This window comes from Alligator sinensis, unplaced genomic scaffold (assembly GCF_000455745.1).
Source record: "Alligator sinensis unplaced genomic scaffold, ASM45574v1 scaffold672_1, whole genome shotgun sequence".
Lineage (NCBI taxonomy): Eukaryota > Metazoa > Chordata > Crocodylia > Alligatoridae > Alligator > Alligator sinensis.
The window spans coordinates 382,129-402,495 of record NW_005842830.1 but is presented as its reverse complement, the minus strand read 5'-3'; the positions used below and the strand labels follow the sequence as shown (position 1 = coordinate 402,495).

The 20,367-nt window shown below is 46.7% G+C and overlaps 1 long non-coding RNA gene across 3 annotated transcripts in view; it reads right to left on the bottom strand.

The window, feature by feature from the left end:
• LOC112547961 overlaps positions 1 to 20,367 on the bottom strand; it is a 67,548-nt gene that overhangs the window by 40,147 nt on the left and 7,034 nt on the right. The window contains exon 1 of one of the 3 annotated variants that reach the window (XR_003091746.1): positions 13,279 to 13,838. The exons of 1 other annotated variant lie outside the window; for it this stretch is intronic. This is a non-coding gene — a long non-coding RNA (uncharacterized LOC112547961). Of the gene's footprint in view, positions 1 to 13,278; positions 13,839 to 20,367 lie in introns of those variants that run through there. One more of the 3 variants, XR_003091748.1, reaches the window with a different exon arrangement.

Here is a 20,367-nt window from a genome sequence, read left to right as displayed (position 1 = left end):
CCTGCCTACGCAGGGGGTCGGACTCGATGATCTATTGAGGTCCCTTCCAACCCTAGCATTTATGAATCTATTTGAGGGTTGGGGAGAAGGGTGTGGGGGGTTGGGAGGGTTTGTGGGGTAGATGAGGTTTGTGGGGGGTATGGGGCAGTATTTGGGGATGGGGAGGACTGTGTGGGAGGGGGGGCCCTACCCACCTCCCCCCTCCCACAGCACCCTGTGCAACAGCAGCAGTGGGCCATCAGGGCACTAATGGCCCACTTCTGGCAGAGACCCCCAGCAACACATGGTGCCACCTAAGACCCAGGGGCTCCATGTAGTGCATGGAGCTGGCCTGGCCTGGGCCGCTGGAGCATGGCTTTGGAAAGCACCGGGCCAGGTTCTGCTACCACCCAGGTCTCCTGGCACTGCATGCAGGAGCCATATGTCATTAGGCCAGGCTGGGCTAGCTCCTGCCTCCATGTGCTCCACACACCATTGGAAAATTAGGGTTGAAAGGGACCTCAAATCATCTAGTCCAAATCCCTGCCCAAAGCAGGACAATCCCAAGCTAAATCATTGATGACTGGAAAATGGTATTCAGAGGTTTGCTTTGGGGATTTGGCTTATATGCATTAGAACAAGAGTCCAGGGCAGCAGCAAGGGTTAATTGATTTCTAAAGGCCTGGTCACAGTCACATTTCTCACAGCCTTTAATGCGGACAGGGTGTCTAACACAATAAGACCAACAGATATACACATAGCCTGGGAAATTGTGAGCATATTCCACACTGTTCCATAACATGAGAAGGTGGCACCAGCTCACAAGGTCCAAGAGAGTGGGGGCCTGAGGTTCTGGTTTTGGGGGAACAGACCAAATTAGGAGAAGACCCAAAAAGCCCAAATTAGGATGTGTGCATGTGATGGGCTTGTGAAACAAAGGAATATCCTGACAGGACAGAACGTGGACAGTATGATGACCACAGAAAGACCAATAAGCGATGCGCATGGATGAAGAGTCATCAGGCAGGGGAAAGAATACAAAAGAAAGGACTTTAGAACAGTAAAGGGTCCTATATTAAAAAAAAAGTGTTCCTGAGAGGGGAATCCAAGGCATCATGGACAGACAGAACACCACCAGCCCATCTCATCCACCCCACTGGGCGGGGGCTCAGCCTCCAACCTTCAGGCTGCTGACATCTGACATTCAGGAGAGAACCTCCAAGTGAAGCTCATGTCCTGGCCACATGTATCTTGACTCTGATGACAGCCCTAGGATTGGTAGCTATCAAATTGCCTGTATTATTCTTTTCTGTTATCACTATATATCAATAGCATTTGCCTACTATTGAATGGAAAGCTCTTAGTCAGTCTGAGGGTTTGGGTCCACCCAGAATAAGGTATCTGGGTCATAAATCTAGTGCCAACAATCATCCCAGCCAAAACTTTGTCTAGCCGGGTCCTAAAACCCTCCAAGGATGGAGAGTCCACAACCTGTCAGGGTAGCCTGTTCTAGTGTTTTACTACCCTCCTAGTAAGAAAACTCTTCTCAATACCTAACCTAAAACTTCCTATGCTGCAACTTGAGACCATTGCTCCTTGTTCTGTCATCTGCCACCACTGAGAACAGTCCAGCTCCATCCTCTTTGGAACCCCCCTTCAGGTAGTTGAAGGCTGAATCCCCTCTCAGTCTTCTGCGGACTAAATAAGCCCAGTTTCCTTAGCCTCTCCTCAGAAGGCATACATGTGCCCCAGCCCCTGAACCATTTTTGTTGCCCTCTGCTGGACTCTCTCCAATTTATTCACATCCTTTCTGTAGTGGGAGACCCAAAATTGAACACAGTACTCCAGATATGACCTCACCAGTGCTGAATAGAGGGAAATAATCACTTCACTTGACCTGCTGGCAACACACCGACCAATGCAGCCCAGTATGTCATTAGCCTTCTTGGCAACAAGGCCACAGTACTGCCTCACGTTCTGCTTTTTGTCCACTGTAACTCCCAAATCCTTTTCTGCAAAGCTGCCTTCCAGCCAGTCAGCCCCCAGCCTGTACTGGTGCATGGAACTGTTTCATCCGAAGGGCAGGCCTTTGCACTTGTCCTTGTTGAGTATCATGAGATTCCTTTTGGCCCAATCCTGCAATTTGCCTAGGTCACTGAGTCTTAACCCTACCCTCCAGTGTATCTACTACTCCCCACAGCTGGGTGTCATCTGCAAACCTGCTAAACTCTATGCCATCTTCCAGGTCATTGATGAAGGCATTGAACAAAACCGGCCGCACGACCAACCCCTGGGGCACTCCACTTAGAGGAGACTGGATGGTCATCTCACTGGGGTCACCTAACCCCAGTTGTCTTTCCTGCCTAGTGCAGGGGGGCTGGACCCGATGATCTTACGAAGTCCCTTCCAGCCCCTTACGAATCTATAATACCAGCTGCCAACTAGACATTGAGCAATTGATTACTACCCTCTGAGCCCAATGCTTCAGCCAGCTTTCTATCTACCTCACAGTCTATTTATGCAGAAGCTTGGGGGTGCTCGAGCACACCTCCCAGCCTACCAGCAATTGCCAAAGGGAAGAGAATGAAGCCCCAAGCCTCAAGTGGAGTGGGCATGGCCAGGCCCCAGCCCAGGCTAGCATGCTGGAGGGTGGGGATTTATATCGCCTCCCTGACCCACTCAAGACCCCATCCTGGGTCTGCATGGGCAGGGGGTCAGTGCCTGCCAGGCTTCTCCCACCCCCTCTCAAGGTGGAGGGAGGGTAGCGGCACTGAATTCATAAAAGCTTGAACAAGAATAGCCCTCTCTCTGAAGTGAGCATGTATTGAACGCAGCAATTTGCAACCTCAAGCAGACAACAACCAAAAATCTTTGCCTAAGCTAAGATACAGCCCCATAAAACACAGTGAGAGCACACACAACTTAGTCTAGCTTAAATGGAATGCAATAAACCAAAAAGACAAGAGAAAGCCTTTCATAAGTCGTATGTAATCCTGAGGGGAGAGCGTCTCCTCACAGCCGGCTATCCAGAAGATCCTTCTTAGGGAATCAGCAAGTGGTCTTAGGTGTTGGAGTGGAGATCCCACAGGCCCCATCTCTACTTGGGTTTTTACAGGCACACTTGCATCCCCTTCTCTGCCTTGGGTGCCTTGACATTAGTATGCTTGTCACCTATAGCAGCTTTGGCAGGACTCATGCATTCAGCATCTTTTGTCTCTTCTTAGGTATTCCTGTCTCCCACCTTTTGCAGGTTCTGCTTTATAATGTAAATGTAGTTTTCTGCTTGTTTTGGTCACACCAGCCCATAAGCAGCCTGGAACCCTCTCCTGTTCCCTTAGCTCCATTGCCAGCACATTCATATGATGATTGTGCCAGGTCTTTACCAATACCTCCAACCTCACAAGGCCAAGCCCTGCAGGACTGGACTGAGCTCACAGGTGGCAGGGGACCAGTCCCTCCATCCCAAGTTACCCAGCCTCTTCCCTCTCCCCCCATGGCCTGGGGGAGCTAAGGGAAACTATGCCCTCTCCCCCTCCCTACTGCTTGCTTCAGTCTCTGCCATAGGTTGGAGGGGTGGATTCTGCTGGTCTCCTGCCAGATCCCTGCCAAGCAGACCCTGGCTAGGGTCCTGTACCAGTGGGAGAGGGAGTCTAAACCTCCATCCCTCCCCTCCTCCTGAGCCTGCCTGTCCATGTCCCTCCACTCCAGCTGGGAAAAGTCTGACGGACTGCCCACCCAGCCGGGTTTCCCACCCCCACCCTCTCGTCAGCCAGCCCTCACTGCTCTGGCTAGGGAGAAGAGGGACAGGACCAACCCTGCTCTCTGGAACAAACAGCACAGCCCAGGGTTGCAAAGCATCCTGGGATGCCTTGGGACTGTGATTTCACTTGAACCAGGAATGGATCTGGGACAGAAGTTGCATAAACCAGTTTGACCTAAATCAGTTAAGTCTGATACTACATTCAACCAAGTTTATTTTAAACCAGTTTCAGCCATTGTGAACTGGTTTATGTACACTAAACTTCTGTTCTATTACAGGTTTAAACCAGTTACTGATCACTTAGACCAGTTTATGTGCAACTTCTGTCCCTAGCCTGGTAGAACACAGCGTTACAGGCAAATACCTATATCCTGTCCACCCTCCCTTGCCTTCCCCTGCTACTAAAGATGACTTGGAAGAAACCTGGGTTCTTACTGAGTAGGTGCCTTAATCCATGTCACCCAACAGACATGCACAGAAGCCCTATATACAGCCTCTTCATTTGTCAGACTGCATTTTTTCATTGCATTTTTAATATATTTTTTCACTTAGTTAAAAGTCCTTTCTTGTTTGTGTGTATGCACACCCCTTCACACACAAGAACTCCTGATGCTCAGCCAGAAATATACACTTCACCCAGCAGAAAGATCTTCTTATCTCAAAACAGAATAAATACAGTATCCATAGTAATCAGTTAGAAACCTAAGCTTAAATCAAAACAAGTGTCCCTGGAATTACCTTTCTAACATTTTAGTTGAACCAGAAAAAGAATTTTAAGTAACACAGACACACATAAGTCAGATACAAGACCTTACAGAAAATATCCAGATACATTTAAATTAGAAAAATGAGAACAATTTCCTGAGTTTTCATTCATCACCTGCGCCAAACAAATTCAGGTTATGAACAAAGAACACAACTAAAGTAAAAGAGCTTTTCCTAAACTGCTGTGTAAAGTCCAAATTTGTACAGGTCTTTAAAGGCCAGATCTTCTGGGAAGTAGAACAGGTGGGTACCTAAACGGGACTTAAGTTGAAGTTCAGAGCCAAAGTCTCAGAGTTATCCAAATTGACCCCATTTAGTGGCTGCAAAACTGCCCAGCTACCTAGAACAGTGGTTTTCAACTTATTTGCTATAGTGGGCCACACCTGCAGCTCTCAATGTGTTATGTGGGCTGTGCCCACACAATTTACTTCCTGCATATCTATTTAAAAAGTGTTTAACAAGATGTCACATGGACCACAATAGTGTGGTGATTGGGCCATGGGGTGAGAACCACTGACCTAGATTAATTAGGCCACTTCATTCTGATTCAAAAAGTTCCCTAGATACCTAGATTCATAGTACTAGGCCTATTCAGAAGCAACCCTCACCCGCCTCCCAAACACACCCATCAGGGGAGTGCAATAACTATTTAGCTACTAATAACACCCCCTCTGAACTGTTCTCCTTTTCGCCCCATTAATCTTGCATTCTTGGCTGCTCAGTGACCCAGCTCCAACAGGAGTGTGATGAGTAAGTGGAACACCTTAAGCAGTGAGGGTCCTGCCACACATTCAAATTAAAGCTGGATAAAAACCAGCTACACACACACACACACACACGTTACACATTTTCAAGCAGGAACTTTGTAGCAGTTGGCTCCTTTTGTAGCTGGATGGACATTTTTATAGAGTGATAATTACGTTGCATATGTGGCTGGTCTTACTTTATTGCACAGTTAAACTAGTGAATTACATAATTATATATAACGTGTCAGAGGCCTCCGAGGGCCATATCCTAATAGACCTCTATCTGAAAGCACCTATATCCCCTTAAAAATCTGGCCTTAAAGTCCCTTACATATGCTGTATATGATGCCAACAGAAGCACTAAAGGAAGAAAGAATGGCAGTAAGAGACATTTTTTAAATCCATAATTGACTACAAGGAAATTAAATCACTTCTGTGCCAGAAGAGCATTACAAATTTCAATTAACATTCACACACAAAACATTAATAATTATATTACACATCTGAAAATGTAATCTCTAAGGGTTTGATTCTAAAAAGGTGAATGACAATTACACAGGAAAAATAGGGTTTTTTTTTTAATTTACATAATTATTCTGTTGATGCCTTACCCTTAGAAAGCAAAATATTTCAGCACCACCTAGAGACTTCAGATTTTTCAAAGATTCATGTTCCAGCTTAACTGCTCAATTAGTGGGCACAATGACCATAGGGATTTATATAGAACATCACTGACTTTGTTGGGATTACTCACAGAACACAAAGCACGGGCATATGTATTTGCAGGGTCGGCACCTATGTGCATATTAACTCAGTCTTATAAATTGACTCCTCTTGGGATATACTTTGTGTGCTGCTGTTATTAATGTACAAAACTGACTTTTGAACTAAATATTATATACAGCTAATTTATTCCAGGCTGCATACATTTAGTTTTACTTCTTTGCTTATCCAGTCTGGCATTTCCATTATAAAAATTATTCTTACATGTATCTGGGTGTGCATATTCATATGTGTTGTCTCTCTCAAGTATTCTTTTTAAATTGAACAGTTACTTGTATTGAAAAGCTGTCCGTGGCATAAATAGAGAGAGCCATCTAGTGTGTGAAGATGCATGTAGCACCTTAAAATAACGAATCTAACATGCTTACTCCTGTAGTTCACTGTATAACATTATTACAAGCATAGACTGCACTTATGTAATTAAGTCGCTTTAAATTATTTCCATATGTTTCACATAAAATGGGCAGCTCAAGGAAAAAAGTTTTCCTGTTTAGAGAGCAATCAGAGGCATGAGTAAGTATTCCCTCTCCTTCTCATAAGAAACAATAGTAGTATTATTAATACCTTTCCTAACAGAAATAAGAAATACGCCGTTGAGCTTTGACTGATCGGGGCCCTTCATGCAGTTATGGGGCTGAAAAAGTCTACACCTCTTGCTGCTGCCTACCATCATTATTAGTGATGATGAGGTTGACACTTCAGTCCTGATCAGTAAAGCACCTAACCATCTGTTTACATCTCACAGAACTTAGTGGGACATCAAGCACATATTTTAGCGTATTGCTGACCAACAGCCATGTAGACTAGGTGCAACAGTGATACATTGCTGCAGAAGCCATCTGCTTTCAGAGGAATGAAGGAACTTGGCCTAAAGCTCACTGAAGTGGATATTCCTGTATGTGTAACCTCCTTAGAGCTGCTAATACATGCCTAAAAAGGTGGATGACAATTCCATGGCCCACAATCCCACAGGGCTTCAATAATCCTATTGCTGTTCAAAGGATGCCTCCATGTTTTGTGACAAACTACAGGCATATTATATACACCAAGGCTGGCAGAGAGAATACCAGCCTGCACAATCCCCATACCACTCCTATGTTAAACCCTTTCCCTTCATCTTCCCTGTGATAAGCATGGCTAAAGCCTTTGAGAGAGTGAGATTTAAAAAGGCACCTTTCAGAGAAAACATTAGAAGAAAAAAGTTAATCAGTATAAATCTTTTGTATCAATGGATCTCCAATAGCTTTGTCTGTACAAAGCATTGAAGTTCTCAGCTGAGAAAAACCTGAAGTCCTGCAGCCTTCTTATTCTTCAGTTCCATTACACTTCCTCTAATGGACACGGCTGCAACATTTGACAAAGGGAAGTGACCCTTTATTTATCTCATCACTGGAACTGGTCCAGAAAGACCACATTATTGTTTTCTGGCCAACATTCTTAATTCGCCATAAAGCAAGCAAGATGTCTTGAGTGGATACAATAATATTATTCTATATTATTTAATATTATTAAGGGGCCCAACCTTTAAGTCCCTAATCAAATGTCCCATTGAAGTCTACAGGAGCTTTTCCTGAATAAGGACCACATCTTGACTTGAACCTGAAAGGAGATGCACATTAGAGTAGGAGAGGCAAGCTGTTGAATCTAAAGGTAAGATATAAATATTTTTCACATGCTGGAAAACATTCAGTCTCTCATGTGTGTTGAACTAATGGACCTGCTATCTCAGCCACATTAACTTAGAACAAACAGCATTTATCTTAGCATTAGTACATTCTCCAACCCAACTGTTCACTAGTAACACCGATCTATATCTTGTCTTTGTAAGAGATAGGGAGTGTAATTTTAAAGTGAATTTGTCAGAAAGCCAACAAACAGAAATTACAATATTCAAAACCCGGGGGGGGGGGAGGAAATGTGCTTCCAATTCTTGATTATGTTTTCCTATATTCCTCTGATTTTGAAAGGTATATAAAGTAAGTTTATCATAGGCTGAAGGAATACAGTCAACCAGAAACCTGAGTTTCCTACCCGTCAGCCAGTCTGCCAATATGACAAAGGAATATTAATAAAAGAGGCAACCACTATCAACTGTAAACGCACAACAGCCGAACAAACTGACAAGTTAGAAAGTGAATAAGGACTATTTGAAAAAAACATCATCTACATGGCATTCAGAGAGGTGTTTTGCTATCATCAGGATAACAAACATAAATTTTAAGAAGTTGTGTGACACGCTAATGGTATTAGATTAAAAAGGAAAACATTATTTTATGGTCTATGGCTACATCGCTCCCAGGCAAAATAATAGAAAAATCTAATAAAATTCAACTGGAAGGATTAACAGACAGAAACATAATTAATGGAGGTCAACGTGGAGCCAGGTTGTGTGCAGGTTTAGTGTAAGGAGCAGCTCAGCCTTCAGGAGGCTGAAACACAAGCTGCAAGCAGACCACGGTTAGCTTGCCTGGCTAGAAGGCTGGGTTCCAGCTGCAACTGATGGTTAATAAATGAGGATGGAGGTGCAGAGAAGATTGAGAGCTTCAGGAGCAAAGTGCAAGGAAGAAGAAAAGCTGAGGCTATAGTGCTGAAGGAGAAGCATAGCACTTGGGTTGCCCCTCGAGGTCTGAAGGAAGACAGCAGGTTTTGGTTTTGTCTGTTTGCATACTTGCTTGTTTTGTCACTTGCTTTCTTCACTGTGGGGACAAGATTGTCTCATGTAAAATGAGCTGGCTGGAAACCCAGAACCCTGAGCTAACTGGCCATGATAAAGGAGCTGGATGAGTGACCTGCTTTCACTTAGATGACATAGTGATAGTCAGAATTCAGACATGGAAAGAAGCAGACCTCTGTCAGCCCCATACCCTGCGTTACACTTAAGCAGTTAATCACATCTTAAGTGGTAACCGGCCACTCATTGAAACAATAACTCTGTGGCTGGAGCAGGACTAGGTGTCTGAGGACACCTGCCATGATTATTTCAGAGTGTAGGCATCCCTTAAGATGTACTTTAAGCACTTAAGTCTGGAGTGGGCAATTATATGAGCCCAGGGGGTCACATAGAAAGACTGGATAAGTTGTCATGGGATGGGTCAGCATCCCCTGCCCCACTGCAACAATGCAGCAAAACTCGGTATGTGGGATAGGGCTGCAGACAGGTGGGGGGCAGTATTTGGGAGTGAGACAGGAGGGTGAGGGGAGGGAGAAGGGGGGCAGGAGGCAAATGGAGCAGAGCCCATCCAGGTGGTGCGGTCCACGGCTGCCTCCACAGCACTGCACATGGGGGTGGAAGGCAGCTGGGAGCTGGAGCCACAGTCCTGTGCACTGGGGCAGGAGCTGCCTGGCTGAAGCTTCCTCCCAGCCCAGAGCAGCACAGCAGAAGCAGGGGGAGGAGCCGTTGCTGGAGGCGAGGGGAGCAGAGCAGTACGTGTGTGGAAGCTGTGCGTACTGGCCTGGAGCAGGCCCAGGCTGCCCCGGGCTGGGTTAGACCCCGTGCAGAGTGCAATGAGGGCAGCTGAGGGCCAGATCAGATCGACTGGCACCACCATGGGCCAGATCCAGTCAGTTGGTGGGCCAGATACAGCCCATAGGCCATATTGTGCCCACCCCTGATTTAAGTACTTAGATCTTTCAAAATTGAACAGAGCAATACCTTCTAAAACTCTGGGACCAAAATAGTAAAAAAAAAAATGTGGAATAAGAGCCCAGGTCACTTCCAAAAGCAGGGGTTGGGCTCTGAAATTACTTTGGTGCTTTTGAAAACTTTACCGTAAATATCCAGTGTAACAATGACAACTAAAAACAATGTTATGCTTCATCTTCACAAAGAGAACCTGAGTGTTGATATGTTTGCATACTTAATGACTAAATCTGACAGCAGACACTTTGAGTTTAAATGAATTGAGAAGTGATAAGTGGAGTTAGACACACTTTTAAAAGGTCAATTCCTTTTAAAGCATGTAGGTTCAGACAGAAGTCTGATTATAACAGAAGTTAGAACAGAAGGCCTACCTAGGCCAGTGGTTCATGTGTGAAACAGAGGAGTAGGTTTTGAAGTGGTTATCTTATGATACCTTCATCAGTCAGAAGTGATCTTTATTGGCCTTGTCCAACTCAACAGGTGTCTATTCCCTAACTTATCCCATCTCTTTTGCAACATCCTGATTCCATCTTGATATGTATGTCTGGCAAGGTACTGTATTGGCTCTTTCTTCAGGCAATAGCTTTTGATTCATTCTTCATTCCTACTGATCATGCCAAATGTAACACTATCAGAGCAAGCCTTACTTTCTCAACATGTTGCATGCAATTTTGTTCTAGATCATAATGGTTTCTCATCAAAATAACACTTCGCTTGCCATTTCTTAGATCTAGCCATTGATTATGATAAAGGAGCTTTTTCAGCAAAGGCAAAAATATGTAATGAACTAAAGCAATTTCTTTCACATTGCAGGTCTGCCTACGGTAATCAAAATACATAGCAACGTCCCTTTGTTCAATATTTGGAAGGCAACAAAGCAATGCCAAAGCTTACTTTTGCTATTTACAAATTATATATAATACACATTAAGAAAAGGGTCTACTAAATAATTCTAATAATCCCTAGGTGACACAAATATGTGCATGAAATATTTAATGGTTTGACTACTGTACTCTAGAAACTGCCTTGGGAAGAATTAGTGAACACTTAAAAAGAAAAAAAAAATGACCAAAATTATAACTGTGGATCATAACAAATAATAAGTGTGTTACATACCAATGTTACATATTGTCTCCTTTCATTGCATTTATCAAATGGCAGTCTTAAATTAACTTTGATGTAGTGCCAAATTCCACCAGCAGGTGTCACTTTTGATAGGCTTAAAAATACATCAACAACAGATAATCCCTCTTTTAAAAAAATGAGAGCCAATACTATTTTTAAAGACAGCCCTTAGTTGTTGCTAACTCACTCACTCTAACATTCTGCTTCTTCCTTTCTCTTGCACATAAGCATCACCCAGAGGTCCCAGGAGGCCATGCACCAGCTGTTCTCCGTTGGAAGATGTGAACTCAAGTGTAGCCACTCTATTTTTTTAAGTGATCCTTAATGAATGTGCCACAATATCAGTTTAAGGGTGCCATGAGGAGCTGCACATATTATCTTTGTTAGGTATACAAACATGTATACACAATCCACAAGATAAACCTAGAGATTTCAAACAGGAATGCATAACATCAAAAACTTTCTGACCTGTTGTGGTAGTGTTGAGGTGATGCTGTTGCAGTGATGGTCCAAGAGATATGAGAGACAAGAATTCCTGTGGGTGATATCTTTTATTGGACCGACTGTACGGTTGGCCAGATGAAGGGCACTGTAATACCCCAAAGCTTGCCTATGCCAACCATACAGTTGGTCCAAAAAAAGATATCACCCAAAAGAATTCTTGCTCCTGATCTGTTGTGGACTTCCTGACTTCTTTTCAACAGAAGAATAGTTAGTTTATTTTCCATAACCAAGAAACTAATGCAAGGTAAGAAGAACTGGTATTTTCCATGTGGTGCCTGAATCTAAAAAAGGTTGAAAACTGCTGATCTAGGGTGTGTGATGCTTTATGAAAGATGAAAGCAAGCTGAGGCAGAATCATTTGTCTACAGACTCATCAGCCCATAAAGCAGGAGCCGAGTATTATATTGTACAACCAAATAACAAAATCCTGAAAACATGGCAAATTTGAATCTTAAATAAAATTCATTATTTGATCATCTGTTTACTGCCTGCCCTTTAATGAAGAATAGACACTCAACATAATGAATTTAATACACAGAGTGTTTGAATGTGTCCAGACAGACTAAAAATCATTCCAGTGACATTACTAATAGGTAGCAGGAAAGTGACCTGGTATCGTAAGTAGCTCTACAGAGTAAACACCGGTTTAAAACTAGATTGAGTGATCACACAGAAAAGAGCTTTTTAAGATATCCTGATGAACTGGGCAGACTTATGATTATTCATGGTTACCAAAACTATGTCTTGCTTCACAATTCAAACAATAATTAAGTGATATTCTTATTAATTATTTCTCCTGCAGTCATGCCTACAAATCATAATCCAAGTCCAGGATTCCACCCTGCTTAGTATTGTGCAAATGCAGAACAACAAGAAGAACAACAACAAAAGTAGACACCCGAGTTTACATTATATGCCTCTACTTTTAATGCTAGGCGTGTCTATAAACATTGTGCTGAACCTTACAGACAGAGCAGAAAAAGCATTTGGGTACCTGAAAAGTAAGTAGACCCTTAATGTTAGGCCCACAACGGGAGCATGGCAGGATTTAGTGACTAAACTATCACTCAGTGTCCAAAATTTAGATTCTCTAAACAACTGCCTTACCCTGTTTCCTCTTTCATTGAGAACTAAACTGCCCAGATTTAGCATTCACCTACTGTGGGATAAAAGCAGGAACATAAATAGTTACCAGATGACAGCTGCTCTGTAGCTAAGCCTCTGCCCCTGTTTAAGTGTGCAGAATGTGAGCAGTTGGGAGGGTTCTACCCCCTTGCTAGCACTTTCCAATCCTCACTGAGCGGTTTGAGACTACTTCCCATAAAAGACAGTTACCTACAAGTAAGGCAGGTTCTTCTAGGAACCTGGGCCCTAGAGCTTGCATGCTAAGCAAGGAGCTGCCTACACGTCCAATAGAAAACATTAAATAGAGGACTGTGTCAAATTTCTGTCCCTCACCAGAGTTTAGGTGTCTAAGTCAAGACTGCAAGAAAACAGCTGCATTCTAGGTAGAGAAATTGTAGGTAGGTGCCTATGACAGTTCTTTGGAAGGATTAAGCAGGACTCATTGTTTTCCTTCTAAAATATGGTAAAGGAAGCAGTGCTGTTACTATTACAGCCCACCTTTTGCACAATACACCAGCAGCTAAAAGGTTTACCCAGAATGGAGGGGGTCCTGAATTATGGCCTTCTTTCAACCTAAGCATTCAAACCCATGTCTCTTATTTTTCAACGGTCCCCAACCACTACATCAGGGTTGTCCAACTTCTGAGTGGCCATGTATAAGAACCAGATCATGGGTGATCTGGCATAGGCCACCAGAAAAGAGCCAGGGACAGGGGCGGAGTACAAAATACAGACCAAATCAAAGCACAAGAGTCTAGAGACCCAATTACCAGATCCAAGGGAAAACACAAAAATCAGAAACAGAACAAGCAGGGTCAGAAAAAAAAGAGCACAGGATCATAGAGGCTTACCAGCATAGACCTTCAGAGAGCCTAACCTACAGCATCTTGCCACAGGAGGGACTAACTAGAGAAGCTGCTCTTTCACCAGCAGCTAGGCAGGAGGCTCCAAGAGTGGGCAGCTGGAATCATTACCTGGGGTGGCTGCTAGTCAGACCCTAGGCTGGTGTAGCCAACTAGGCAATTAGCCCAGATTGGGCTGTTAGGGTATGTGTCCCACCCTCAGATCCCACCAAACTCCCTTGGTTGGAGGGTCCCTCAGCCCCATGGGTTACCCTGCCCTGCCCTGCCCTAGCCCCATGGACAGGATGGGAAGGAAAAGCAGGAGGATAAAGGAAGAGCTCAGAGACCCCAGCAGTACCAGCAGGACAGTGATGAGAAGAACACCTGGACCAAGAACCACAGGTTAACCCACTAGGGGCCGCGTGTGGCCTGTGGGCCACCACCTGGACAGCCCTGCACTAGGCTATAGACTAGGCTGGGATCGGGGCACTAGTTAGACTTTCTGTTGGAGATATGCTACTGTGCAGAAAGGAACGCTAGATCCATGGAGCCAGAGAGTGAATACAAAAGGGAACAGAACTCAGTAGCCTCACGAGTAGGCATGATCTGACAAGTGGGAGATATGGGTTTGAAGCCCTTCAGACTGAAGAGGGCATCAAGCTTAACTCCCCCACTTCCTGACCACAAAGCTACTGTATAAAAGGTAAACCCACTTCTTTTTCTGGCAGCCACATTTTATAAATGAAAGTGCTATGATTACATTTTGAGAGCAATCTAATCCAGCCATAGCACACACGCTGGATCAGGTTTCTGAGGAAGTTTATATGCTGCTCTAGTTTCTGGACCTAAGTAGGGATTTGGTAAAATGCAGTTGCCTAGCTGCTCAGTCTGGGGCAGCTCAGGGCATGAGTAGACAGGCAGGTTTTAGGGAACAAAAGGAGATTTAGTGAATGGTAGATCACTGGCGACATGTAGGGGTGCATGCGGGTGCACGTGCACCCCCTGAGATTGGCCATGCCCCCTTGAGAGAAGCACTGGCAGCACTTCAGTTTTTCCACCAGCGACAGCAATTGACCGCTGAGTGAGAGTTTTTTTACTCCAAGTTTGAACTTGGCCACATCAAGAGGACCTAGTGGACATTACATACTTATGTCTTTTCTTGGGCTTGGCCCTTGATTCTTAGCCCCTGCAGAAGCATCTAGGCACTTAACTCCAAGGAATTTCAATGTCTTAAATAATCCAATTGATTTAAAGGAAACTTAACCACAAGGATATGTTTTAAAACCCTAAAGGGTAGCCATCTGCTTATTTAGGCACCCAAACAATTTTTAAAATCTGGCACTTAATTCTGAAAGTGCTTTTAAAAAATTGAGACCACATCCTCTTTTCTGGTTAATCTCCCATTGAACTTAATGCAGAACAGCTCACAAGCAGACTTATCATCTCAGATAAGCTTCCTAGAGGGAGCCAAGTATTATAATGATGTGTTAAACCAAATACTCGAAAAATAACCATTTCCATATCTCACAACCTTAGAAAATGAAAAAAACTCACTGATAAATAATATCTACAGCTTTTAAAAGGAGAAAATGAATTGGAGATATTCAGCTCCCACTGATTTCTACTGGACCTTTCAGAATCAGTCATCGCTCACCATCTGAGGGACAACACCATACCTCTACTAAAGTCATAAAGAGATAACACCAGCCAATTTCAGTGATCAGATTCCATTGACTGGGGCCTATTCTTAAATAGCGCTGCTTTTGGATCAGTGATTCTCTTCTGAAACCTATTCTTCAGGCTATGACATCTGTGTCACATGTGGCTGCAGCACAAATGTTGGGTTGGGGTTTTTTTCTTCACTAACAACTGGTTCGGTTTGTTTAACAGAATCAGAGAGTGACAGTGCCAAACTGAATCCAGTGGTGCTTCCCTGGCTCCCAAGTCTAAATGAGGGCCCAATCTCCCCAGTCTACTATGCACAGAACTATACTGAAATCTATTCAAAATCATGCCCCTAAAAAACTTTACTTTGGTATTATAAAGCCAAAGCTTAATTGTCACATTATCCAGAGAGAAAGTTCCAAGAGATATAATCCCTGGGAGTGGTATGAACCTTTCTGGGATATATGAGACCAAAATGATTTAGTAGAAGACACAATTATCCCAGAGCAGAAATAGGCCACCTTTTCTGGGTGCAGGACAGAAAGGATACACCTTGGGTCAGTGACAGGAAGGTAGGTGCTAGGACCCTGCCACTGCCACTTGTCTCCCCGGCAGTACATGGAAAGCACCCACAGCCAGCATTTGCTCCCACAGAAGCATGAGGAGAACACCCACAGAAGGCATCCCCCACCAAATGCTGCTGAAGCCCCACAGCCATAGGCTGGATCCAACCTGTGGGCCATAGATAGTCAACCCCTGTCCTAGAGGATGAGAACCCTGTGTGTTTTGAAAAGCAAATGTCAAATAGTTCAAACTATGCTTTTCTTATGCAAAGTACACATCTACTTACATATGTAGACACTTAGGAAGAGTTTGCTCCACAGTGCAGCTCTGGTCTTGCAGCTCAGCAAGTTTCACGTTGTACTGTTACCAAAAAAACTTGTTGGCCAAGCTATCAAGACTGTAACAGGTAAATGCAACTACCCTGCGCTATCCTAACATTAATAAAATGCAGCAAATCTTTTAGATCAGACTCCACCTAGGTTTGAAACTATGTTTTGTTTTGTTTTGTTTTGTTTTTTAAAAAGCAAGCAAGAATAGTGGCTAGGAGCATTCACTGCACAAAATAACAATAATAAAAATCTTAGCAAAATATTTTAAAAGCCATGTAATTTAAGTTATGTAGACAATGAAAGCTGTGTGTAGTTGTAGCCTAGGAGCTCTTTCTGGGGTTGCTTTCAAGGTCAGAGAGTCAAATAGGGCTATTTATGTAAGGTGGCAAGCAGAAGCTCATCCATTGACTACTATACTCTATTAAAAGCATTTCCTCTGGTTGGTGTTTGGAGTGGTTGGTAGATTTGGCCTTCTAGGAGATAAGCCTCCAGTAGTTGCCTTGTTGGGCGGTATCTATCTTGCACAGTAAATGTATTGACAGTGCCCTAAATGATACATGTAGAATTATAACAGGCTGCCTAAAACCTACCCCCGTTCCCTGATTATATGCAATATCTGGCATAGCACCCTCTTACAGCAGGAAGCAAGTAGCAGGTGACATTGACTGGCAAGTACAAATCAAGCAGCTGCCACCTGCTATATAAACATCAACCAGTGCACCGTCATCTCTCATGGAGCTTTCTGTCCTGTATCACACCATCAGCCACATCGCCAAAATCAGCCAGAACTACCCTCTGGCAAAAAGAATGGGAGGAACTAGGCAACAAAGCTGTTGAATGGAGCTGGTGAGGAATTACCCGCAGTGAGGGTTTGATATCCAGTGCCAACTACAAATGGTATACATGGCGGTGCCTGAACAGACTGGGAGTTGGTCTCGGCAGATGCAACTTTCTCATGAAATCTATGCAACCGAACAGTGTGTTTGTCAGGAGAAGCAAATCATGGACTTGAGATGCCCTGTAGCACTATGGACCTGAGATGCACCCCACAAAATCTGGCAACACCAACACCAGAAGCAGTGATCTGTGCAGAATATTGGGAACAGCCCATATAGAAAGGTTGGACTGGAGACACAACAAAGAAGAAGCATTTCCTCTAACTTTTCTAGTGAGCATTGGAAGCCTTTAGCAATGCTGCAGGCATTGGAAAAAAGTGCCTGCAGTAACACAATCAATGCTGCTTCTGAAATGGACTCCCTCATTCCCCTGTCCCCCTCAGAGCATGCAGGGAGGCAGGGGGTAGTGCAAAACTTTATTGAGCATCCAGTGCCCCCACAGCTAGGTGGGCACAGTCTCTCGCATGCTGAGGAATGTGACAATGCCGGCAGCAATGTCCTCCTCCTCAGCTGCCAGGGGCAGGGATGTGTATCTCAGCCACAGGTAGCCCTCCAGGTGGCAGTGGAGGTTGCAGGGCAGCCTGGGCTTGCTCCCTGCACTGTCAAAGCTCTGGGAACTGTGCCAGGTTTGTAGGTGTGTGCAGGGCACCATGGTGACCAGCAGCAGCAGGGTGCAGTGGGTCGGGCACGCCTCGGTCCATGCAAACAGCTCCTCACGCAGTGCCCAGGACACACACAGCAGGGGCATGTTTGGGGTGCAACGCTGCTGCAGAGGGAGGGGGAACTTGCCCCAGAGAGCCTCCCCAGAGAGGTCCCCTGTGGGGAGAGTGGGGACGGAGGCAGCTCCTTGTTCCAGTTGTTTGGGAGCCCCACACACCCTAAACCCTGGCATCATGGGTTAGGTGGCAGCACAGGAGACAGGCTGGCCTGCAGGAGGAGAAGGGGAGGAAGCAGGGTCTGGAGCCATGGCAGCAGGTGCTACCAGGAGTCTGGTCTGTCCCAGCCTGAGACGGGCTGGGGAGGCAGGCTGCCTGTGGCCCGCCAGCCCAGGGGGCATGGTAGGGAGTGAGCAGGGATTCAGGGCTTGGCTGGCAGCCACCTGGGCCTGGGCCTGGGCCTGGGCCTGCCCAGCTGACATACCATGGTCCCCTGTGCATGCCTGACCCTTGATCTGAGGCCAGGCACCATACAGCCTCTGGTACAGAGCATCTTATCTCAGAAATATTGCAGACTCTTAAAAACAGCTTCTTTCTCATGGCTCTGCAGGCCCTCCAGCTACACACAGGGGAGAGGCCACAGTTGGCAGCCAGGATGTGTCCTCAGTGTCACCGCTGCCAACAGCCAGGGCCCTGCAGATGTGCCAGCTCTGCAGGAGATGGACCCAGGATTGGACCCTCCTCCTGGGCCACCTGGAAACAGCCACAGAGGACCAGCAGGTGGATGCATGGACATGGCAGACAGAGGACATTGCCCAACAGGACAGGTGGTGAATAGAGGATGTCACCCACAAGGACATGTGGGACTGGCATGAGGAGGCATGGGACTGGTGCAAGGAGGCACAGGACCAGGTGGACCAAGAGTTCAGGGTGCAGCTCCTGGCCCTGGAGTGTGAGCACATGGAGGACCTATGGGAGCAGGGGGCAGTTGTGGCCATGGCAGTGCAAGCCATGGAGGACCACCAGGTGCTGGACAGTGTCCTGGCCCTGGTGGTCACCTTCACGTTGCCTGCTGCCCTGCCCCTGACCCCAGCCCAACCTGCCCCCTGGCAGGCACCTGCTGCTCAACAGCAAGCCCCTTTGTGGGCCTGGGTGGGGGTACAGCACCATCTCTACCAGCCAGGAGCCCCTGCCTCAGCCCCCACCCCAGGCCAAGCCCATTAATTACCCGGGCAGATTCAGGGCAGGAGCTGCCTGCAGTGGAGCCAAGACCACGTGCTGGCCCTGCTTGCTCTGGCCACTGGCTGCCAGAGGGGGAGGCACCCATGATAGGGGACCAGCAACCACCGTCACCCCTGGACAAGCTCCCCAGCCACCAAATTAGCTGTGGCATGCACGCCCACAGGGGCACAGCCAGAGGCTGGGGTGCTGGCTGCCTGTCCCCAGGCTCTGCCACCTAGGCACCTCCACCCTACAGGCACCCATCCCAGGAGGGCACACAGACACACCACATTGTAAATAAGTTGCATAGGTTGCATATTGTTGGTGGGTACTAGAGGGGCTCTGGTGTTGGGGAGGGAGGGGGAGCAGACGCTGGTGTTAGGAAGAGTGAGAGGTGGTGGGGTCTCTTCCCTATGAGGGCAATTAGGTGTTTTTTTCTGAGAACTGTCCACAGTGAGTGTGGTGCCAGGGTGGGCAGTGGGGCGGGGGTCCATGGGTGACTGTCCAAATGGGCTACAGTGGGGAGTGCAGAAGGAGGTGGTCAGCCAGTGCCTCTCACACCCAGTGCCCTGGCCCCCAGGGACAAGTGTGTGACTTGCCTGGGGCCTCGGCAGAGGGGGGCCTGCTGTTGTTGCTGCCATCACAGGTGGTGCTCCCACTGCCAGGCATCCTCTACCTTGTCACACCTCCTCCAGCCAGGCCTTATGGAAGAGCTCTCCCCGGTCCTCACAGATGCAAGCTGTGATGGTGACCTGAGGGATGTTGTCCTCAGCGAACCTGAGGAGGTGGCTGCTTTACCATTTGACCCTTGAGGCAGCCAAAGATGCACTCTACCAGGATGCAGGTCTGGCTCAGGCACCAGTTGAAGTGTGCCTGGCAGGGGTCCACCTGGCTGGTGTAGAGCTGCATGAACCAAGGCAAGAATGGGTAGGCAGGGTCCCTGATGAGGAGGGGTGGGACCACCGCAGTGTCCTGCTGCAGGTCCAGCATCCCCAATGTGAAGCAGTTGCTCCGCACCAAGGCTAGCAGGGCAGAGTTCCAGAAGATGCGGGCCCAGCTGACACTCACGTTGGTGAAAGTGCCACAGTGGTTGATGATGGCCTGCGGCACAACGGAGTGAAAGCTCCTCTGGCTGCAGTAGGGATAGTCACTGTGGGGCAGGCAGGTGATGAGGATGAGTCCCATCCAGGGGGCATGGAACCCCAACAGCACCAGTGGGTCATGCACACATGGAGGGCACCCCTGGAGGGCACCACACACCTCCAGGACAGCCTCCCTGGTAGTGGTCTCGCCCATGCCTAAGAGGTGGCCCACATAGAGGTTGACAGGCGTGGCCAGCTTGAGCAGGGCAATGGCCAGCCAGGTGTCCATGGGGAAGGGTGGCCATGCATTGGTGTCCTGCCACTCTAGGTGTGGGCAGAGCTGCTCCAGGAGGTCCTGGAAGGTGGTTCGGGTCATGTAGAACACCTCCAGCCACTGCTCCTCATCCTAGGTGTGCGGGACAATGTGGAGCCACCAGAGGTAGCAGGGCTGGAGGGCCAGGAGGGTGAGGGCAGCCCCGGCAGTGGCGTCCTGGAGAGTGTCATTGGCCTTCCTGCCGGGGTCCAGCCAGGATCCAGGTGACAGGTGCATGGTGGCACCAGCCCTGGGTTGGCACAGTAAGGCCCGGCGTGAGGCAGTCAGCAGGGCCCAGATGGCCATGGGCTGGCCACGGACTGGTCAACGCAGTGGGTGAGCAGGGCCAGCGTGGTGATCAGCAGGAGCATG